Source organism: Panthera pardus, unplaced genomic scaffold (genome assembly GCF_024362965.1).
Source record: "Panthera pardus isolate Hobbes unplaced genomic scaffold, ASM2436296v1 HiC_scaffold_2, whole genome shotgun sequence".
Taxonomy (NCBI): Eukaryota; Metazoa; Chordata; class Mammalia; order Carnivora; family Felidae; genus Panthera; species Panthera pardus.
This window is the reverse complement of record NW_026526765.1, coordinates 137,017,268-137,023,494: the sequence shown is the minus strand read 5'-3', so window position 1 is coordinate 137,023,494 and position 6,227 is coordinate 137,017,268.

Here is a 6,227-nt window from a genome sequence, read left to right as displayed (position 1 = left end):
GGATTTCTGCTGTCTCTCTCTAGTCTGAAATGCTTGAATCCCAAAGGAAAATTAAACTCATCATTAGAGCAATTTCACTCTTAGGCCAGCCATGGAAAAGCACAATGTAAATTACCAGGCCCTGTAAACTCATGATTTATTACTCTGAATGTGGAAAAGAAGAGCTATCTATTAGTTTCTTACTGCACTTGTAATAAATTACTATAAACTTGGTGACTGAAAATGACACAAATTTATTGCCTTGTTTTTCTGGAGGACAGAATTCTAGACTCAATCTCACTGGTAAAATCAGGTTGTTGGCTTCTTCTGGAAGCTTCAGGAGAGAATCCGTCCCTTACTCTTTCTGGCTTCCCCAGGCTGCCCCGTATCCCTTGGCTGGTGGCCACAGCTCTCCAATCTTTGCTTCTGTTGACACATTAAGGTCTCTTCATATTGATTTCCTAACTCCCTTTCATTAGGGCCTTTATGATTACATAAGGCCCACCTGGATAACCCAGGACAACCCATGATTATCCATCAAGTCCCTTTTGTGACACAAGATAACATTCACAGGTTCTGGAGGGCTGTCTTCGGCCTGCCACACGATAAAAAGATCAGAAGAGACCATGCTTGCTTGCAGAGCGACTGTGTTTTGTCCCAGACACGTTTTAACTCTGCCCCCATCGTATGTGTGTGGGCCATTGTACCTAGATAGGAGGTGTCTACCAGAGTCATTGAGCTGTGAACGAACATCCACCATACTGATACTCAATTTTAGCAAGTCCATAGCAGTCATGGCGATTCTCCTGGAATTTAGAATTCTGTCCCATTCCTACATACGTCTCATTTCACTGCTGTTAGATCGCGGTATTTCTCAACATTTAAATTTGTTCAACAGCCACGTCGGGGGGAAGTGTCTGAAGAGAATGATGGGGCACTAAAACCATCGGGTAACAGTTAAATTAAATGCAGTGATGTAGGGGGACGTGGGTGGCTCAGTTGGTTGAGTGTCCAACTCTTGATTTCGGCTCAGGTCATGATCCCAGGGTCATGGGATCGAGCCCTGCGTCAGGCTCCATGCTCGTCATGGAGCCTGCTTAGGAGTCTCTCTCTCTCTCTCTGTCTCTCTCCTTCTGCCCCTCTCCCCCTGCTCATGCTGTCTTTTTCTAAAAACATATATAAACAAACAAACAAATAAATAAATGCAGTGATATTGTTTGAGCATGATACAATTTTGCTGAGGGAGAGTTTGTGCTGACTGTGTATGACTGAGAAAGCCAAACAATTGAGACAGAGCTGTTTTTCCTCCATAATACTCAAGTGCAAGATACTAAAATATATAAAGTTTTGTTAAAATTATATTAAGTAGAAGATAATCACATGTCATATTGCTTTATTTTTCTAAAGCCAAATTAAATCTGATCCCCTGCTTACAAAGGTCGGCAAGGTATCCACCGTCAGTCATGAGGGGCAGGCCTTTCCCCACCCTGGCCTTGAACAAGTCCTTGGAAGTTTAATTGGGCCAGAAACCTAGGCTAAGAGATCTGGCTTTCTGTGAAGCAGAGCTGATCAGACACTGCCCATGGTTTCGGGCCACTTGGAACATTCAAAAATTAGTGTGGGGGCGCCTGGGTGGCTTAGTTGGTTAAGCATCCGACTTCGCTCAGAGTCTCCTAAGAGATGTAGAGTTGAGTGTGCTTTCTCTTTATGCCAACGTCCCCCTCCTACTTCCCCTTCCCTTGTCTCACCGCAGGTAGATTGCATTTCTAAATTGCTATGGTCTATTACCTTTATGTTCTATTCTACTCTTAATTCTCACAGTCCTGACACCGATTTCTCTATTCATCTCTCAATTTATGGGAAATCATACTACAGGTGTGGTTGTAAAGAGGAGCTCAAAGGAGATACGTTCCCCATCTCTTGCCTGTTTCCCGTTGGCTGTCAATGACTTTGTACTCGAATGATAACTTGTTGCGATTGAACATTCTTGGTTTCTATTTTCCTTCCCTGAGAACTTGGTAGATACCGCTCTGTTCCCTTCTACAGTGACCTTTTTGTTTTAAGTCTGAGGTCAGCCAAATTTCATTCTTTCTTACAGAAAAAATGGATTCTTTCTTGTCCCCTACAGAATATGCTAGCATTAAATTCCAGTAAGTTTCTCTGGTTATGTGCTGATGATTCTATAGCTACTGTTTTTCTGGTGCACAGCGTTCTAGCTACATGTTTGATTCTTCCTTTATTTCATGAATTTTTCTTTTATTATAGCTTTGAATATTTGTCATTATGTTTCTTATTTAGGATTGTCACTTACACATGTCGGGTCTCCTTTGGCTTCAGAACACTAATTTACTTTCAAATTCTCCAAAAATCTATGCCCTTTTGTGTTTCTGTGCTTTTAGAAATGGCTTTTTTTCCTTTTGATGCCTTCACTGTGACCTTCATGTAGGTAATTGTTTCATTTTTCTCTTCTTTTTTTTTTTTTTTGACTCTGACACATCACTTTTCATCACATTTATTTTGCGATCTTTTTCCTTGAGTTCTACAATACCTGTCTGAATTTTTGTTTGTTTGTTTGTTTTTAAGATTGTATTTTTAAGTCATCACTTCACCCAACATGGTGCTTGAACTCACAACCCTGAGATCAGGAGTCACATGCTCCATCGACCGAGGCCTCCAAGCACCCTTGTCTTGTCTGAATTCTTATTTCAGAAAGGTTGTGATTTTAAAAATAACTTATTTAAGGAGTACTATGTTTTTCATTTTTGGCCTTTTGTGTTATTGTCTTGCAAATTTTTATCTGCCTTCTGCTTGCCATATTCTTTTTCTCAGGCTTTTGGCAGTACTTTTGTTTAAGCTCCAGCTGATTTTTTTTTCTATTATTCATCTGTAATTCATCTGATTTTTTTTTCTATTCATCAGCACACCTGAATCTGCTATTTGATGATGGATAGTATAGAGGAGGCTTAGGTAGAGTGCGGCATGACATTTGAAGTTTAAATAGACCATGGCTTTTGAACATATTCTCACTAATATTCTGCCCTAGGTATTTAAATCAACTCTGAGTTAGCCACAAGTCTCTTGGCACATAGTGAAGCCACAGATGTTTTCTTTCTTCCCTTCCCCTTCCTTCCTTCCTTCCTTCCTTCCTTCCTCCCTCCCTCCCTCCCTCCCTTCCTTCCTTCCTTCCTTCCTTCCTTCCTTCCTTCCTTCCTTTCTCTTCTTTCCTCCTCCCTCCCTCCCTTCCTTCCTTTCTTCCTTCCTTTCTCTTCTTTCCTCCTCCCTTCCTTCCTTCCTTCCTTCCACCCTCCCTCCCTTCCTTCCTTTCTTCCTTCCTTTCTCTTCTTTCCCCCTCCCTCCCTCCCTCCCTTCCTTCCTTTCTTCCTTCCTTTCTCTTCTTTCCTCCTCCCTCCCTTCCTTCCTTCCTTCCTTCCTTCCTTCCTTCCTTCCTTCCTTCCTCCCTCCCTTCCTTTCTTCCTTCCTTTCTCTTCTTTCCTCCTCCCTCCCTCCCTTCCTCCCTCCTTCCCTTCCTTCCTCTCTCTTCCTTCCTTCCTTCCTTCCTTCCTTCCTTCCTTCCTCTTCTTTCCTCCTCCCTCCCTCCCTCCCTTCCTTCCTCCCTCCCTTCCTTTCTCTTCCTTCTTCCCCCATCCCTCCCTCCCTTCCTTCCTTCCCTCCCTCACTCTCTCTCCCTTTCTTGCTTGTTTCCTTCCTTCCTCCCTCCCTCCCTTCCTTTCTCTTCCTTCTTCCCCCATCCCTCCCTCCCTTCCTTCCTTCCCTCCCTCACTCTCTCTCCCTTTCTTGCTTGTTTCCTTCCTTCCTCCCTCCCTCCCTTTCATTCTCTCTCTCTCTCTCTTTCTTTTTTACATAGTAATTTTCCCTGCATCTCTGCAAGGCTACTTGCCCCTGATAATTTCTCTATCACCCTGTTTAACCTACAGTAGCTCTTGAAAAGTTGGCATTGTCTGTGTGCTCTCTTTTTCCACGTGATAAGATCTGCTACCCTGTCCTACAAAGTAAAGTTTACTGAGGGTCCCACCACTTCTTCATAAACCCTTGGGCCATTCCGGTGAAGAGTGATTCTTTTTTGTCTTGGTACATCCCACCCAGCTAGCGTGACAAACATCTCACTCTCCTTAGAGCCCGCAGTGGCTTGTGGCTCTCATGGAGCTCTCCCCCGTTTTTGTACTATTTTCACTGCACTTGGCAACAGTTGTGGTTTCTTCATAGGTTGTGGTTTAGGGCTCTGGTTGTTTCTTAGTGTTGTTAATGATCTCTTGTTACGTAATAACCACCCTAAGACTTAATGGGTTAAATCAGCCGTAACTGACGGCATCTCCTGATTTCTGTTGGTGGCCTCGGCGATACTGCTTGTTGTCACCTGCATTCATTTATGTGGCTGCAGTGACCCGGGGACTCGGTTGTGATGGCCTGGATAGCTGGGATGTCTGGGCCTCTCCTCGCGGTTTCCGTTCTGGGTATCTTCCTAGCACGGTGACCTGCGTGTTCCGAGAGGATGAGCTGAGGATTCAAGGTGCCTCATGCTGAGCCTAGGAAGTCTCAGAGCAACACTTCGGTTGCATTACAGCGGCCAAAGCAAGTCAGAGGACCAGCCCAATGTCAAGGGCTGGCGAAGTCCCGCTGTGACTGACTTCAGGTTGTAGGCGGAATTACTGTTTCTCTCCCTGGGCCAACAGTCTAACGTGCTGAGGCTCATTTTTCAATTTACGTTTCTTGACCTTGTTTTTGTTTGGTTTCACAGTAACCAAAGGAGCAGAGACCATTTTCCACTGTTCCCTTTACAGTCACTTGTTAATAGTCTTAATGGTGGTGAATAATGAGAAAGGAAAACTCACGCTGCTGGGCCTTCTTATTAAGAATGTAGCACCTTTCAGTTTTTACTTATGAAAGACCATAAGGTATAGCTTAAGAAGCGTCTCTCTTTATTTAATGTTTATTTATTTATTTATTGAGAGAGAGCAAGCGAGCAGAGAGGGGCAGAGAAAGAAAATCAGTTCATTTTTGTCCCTCATATAGTAAAATGAGGAGGTTCTGAAACCTCAAGAACATGAAAGTAACCTACAGAGTTTGTTAAAAATTCAAATTCCACCCTTTTCTCCCTTGGAATTCTGACTCAGTACGTTCCAGATAAGGTCTAAGAATCCCATTGTGAATAAGCATTTTATATGATTCTTTTGCACGTGGTCTGTTGACCACATCTTGAGAAATGCTTTACGCCATAGGTTTTATAGAACTTTGAAAACCCCAGGACCAGCTCTTGCTTCCAAAATTCTGTTAATTATGAAATGTAAGTTTAAAATGTATTTGTTCACTAAGCAGTGATGAGCTATGTAATTGCCTACATCATTTAGAAGGTCTGTGAGAATAAACATCCCCAGTGGGGCTCACTGCTTTCACACATACCATTATGTAAACAAAAGAAAAATTAGTGTCTCACGAACATCATTAAAATCTGTCGATTAAAAAAAAAAGCATGTTTTTGTCATTCTCACTTCTCTTTCACAGTTTTCTTCCCTGCCATGCAAAATGAAAGTAAGTTAACGTTACAATTAATCATAGAGATATGGGAGCCCATCTTTAGTAAGTTAAAAATCTGTACCTCCCGTTGCCTACTATGGGAACATGTCAGGCTGAGTCCCTGGGAAGCTGGTTCTCATCAGTCAGATATCCTCTCTGCTTCCAAGTTAATTATAAGCAATGGACAATGAAAGTTATGAAAACAGTTTGCCCATATTAGGTACTAAGATTTTTGAAACAATTTCTTTATTGACATCAGAAAATAGAATTCAATGCCATTTAACATGAAATAGGTTAAGTTCAGTGCCACCAACATATAACACTGCCACAGACTGGTTTTGAGGTTTTGGCATATGATTTACTAATAAGCTACTACTATGGTAAAGAATATTCACTTGTAGAGTACGATTGTAGGGTTTTTTGTTTTGGCTTTGTGAACCACGTTTTTAGCTTGAGGGCCGTTCAAAAACAGGCCAGGGGACACATTTTCCACACAGATCCTAGTTTTAAAGCCCCTGTTTATGATAAAAATGCTCGTCAAAGGCTGAGCAAGATTGATTCCAGGTTTTAAACATTGTGTTAGTAATTTAGTTGACAACTTTATTTTTTGTTAGGACAACTCTCTATTTGGCCACTTGATGGCAGCATTTACTACGTGCTAACACGGAACGCTGTTTTTGTTTTTTTTTTTTTTTTTCTTCCTCCGGTTGTTCAGC